Here is a 2,281-nt window from a genome sequence, read left to right on the forward strand (position 1 = left end):
ACTTGCATTGACTTTATCGTAATTAATTATATTGAACGCCTCTCTGTCAGCTGATAAGTGGAGCCCACAGCATGAAGGATGTTGCTATACTTTATAGCTTTTCTATATAACAGCTGCAATATTTTTTTGCAGTAATACTAAGATTAGCAAAATCTGTTTGCTTGTGGAAAGAGATCCCATGCATTGTAGTTGCTGCTTAGTAGCATATGAAGAGAAGTTGGCCCAGTCCCTAGTCTGGGTCATTTAGTCCAGGATGACAGGGATGAGCCAATCCGAATCATAAAATTCTGCCCAAATACACACCATGATGAGTCTTCATTGAGCCGTTTGTTTGACAAATGTAATGACTCATGATCATTTCTGGTATTCTGACTTATCCATGTGATACAAGGCTGCTTTCGCACTGAACTTATTTTCCTCTGTCTTGCTGCTCATCTCTCACAGAGGGCTGTAGGAAGGCTGAAGCAGAGAGATTAACCATGTAGGCACCATTCTGACCATAGATGCCAAGCAGAAGTGGTGTGAAAGAAGCCAGCAGCTGCTTGAGCCTCATCCTGCCTGTTAGTGCCCCTGATGCCTCCCCACATGGCATCACACAGGCTGGTCCTGCCATGGAACGGATCCAACACAGCACTTATGCACCAGGAACTACTTCAGCTCAGGTAGACAAAGGCAAGCATAAAGCAGTGTCTTGTCCTGGCTGCAAACAGCCTGCAGTTTGATTTCAGCCTCTTGGTTTCTCCTGAAGGGCTTGTGTTAGCAGGGTGCTGACAGAGGCATCCAGACCTGATGCACTGAGTCCTAACACAGGAGGGGAGGTCACCGTCACAAAGTATTGTTTAGGAGAAGGCTACATGCAAAGGGCATCCTCTGGAAAGAGTGCTCCTTCGGCACAGACCCACAGTGACCTTCCCTCCTCCCATAGCTCTAACACATCATGTGTTAGATGTACACCACTGTCACACTGCCCCTGCTGGGGCCTCACGCTCAAGGGAAATTGAGATACTGATGGGATTTCTACATTTCTTAAATCCAGGCACTTGAAAGTATGTTTATTTTATACAAAACACACAGAGAAAACAACTTGAAAGTGATAAATCCAGTGCTTGCTTTGGTCTTGCTGGCTGTGTAGGGCTCAGGACGCACAGCAAGTTAGTAAGACTGTTACTGTGCCATTGTACTGATGAGCATACACAACAAGAAAGAAAATGCACATTTTCTTGCATTATTAGTACCAATTCAGCACAAGCACTGATAGAAGGAAATTGCTAAAGATTCAGTAATCTGTGAGTGAGGAATTAAAAATTATTTCAGTCACAATTTTCAGTCATCCAGGATGTTCCTACACAAAAAGCAAAGACAATTTCATGATCCTAAACCATGTTCAGAGATGAAAGTTATAGGAGCTGAGATCTCATTTAGTACAACTCCACAGTGTGGACACAGGTATAATGTAAAAATGTTTCTATCTGAAAAGTTTGTTTTCTATAGGAACACCTTCTAGGGGTTCAATGTATCTTTATGCATCTCCAGATGGACCCAGGTGTAAGGCCGAATTGAGGTGGTTGTGAGATGCAGTGAGTTGGTGCACTGTACGTCTGTGACAAAACTAAAAGCTGAGGGAGAGAACTTCCTGCTCTGTAGGTACAGTTATACAAACGCAAGGCATACGTATGACCTCAACTCTCAATGTCTTGCCTGCTGTGCAACTGGGAATTTATCCAGTATGTGTGCATATCGCATGTACGCGTGCTTGGGTAAAAACGCCTCACAGCTGGCATAAGTTGAAATAAAACAATTTTGTTCTTTTATTTTTCTCTTTACCAGCGATACTTCACACATTAAGGAAGCTCCTGGCAGAAGGACAACTTGTAAAAATCAGGAAGACTGGAAAAGGTACATCAGGAAACAACGCTCCGTTTTATGTCAGTGGCAACGTTCTCATTGAGATCTGCAACCGCAGACCTCATAACCGACTTTTGAAGCCAACAGATATGCAATATTTCAGTGCTCACATAGAACGTCGTTATGAAAAGTTGTAACTTTTTACAGCGTTTGCAAAAGCGAACACGAACAGCGCTGTCCCAGCCCGCAGCGTCCGGCCGGCAGCACGGCCGAGCGGGGAACCGCATGGTAGCGCTGCCTCCGAGCTGCCCCCGCCCCGTGCTGCCGGTCCCGCAGCAGCGGGATGGGGAAGGCAGCAACGCTCGAGAACTCCTCTACTTGTCTTCGCGGCCACGAGCGGCTCGGAACCACCGCTAACCAGCGGGACTTTAACACC

The sequence above is a fragment of the Meleagris gallopavo genome, chromosome 5 (assembly GCF_000146605.3).
Source record: "Meleagris gallopavo isolate NT-WF06-2002-E0010 breed Aviagen turkey brand Nicholas breeding stock chromosome 5, Turkey_5.1, whole genome shotgun sequence".
NCBI lineage: Eukaryota > Metazoa > Chordata > Aves > Galliformes > Phasianidae > Meleagris > Meleagris gallopavo.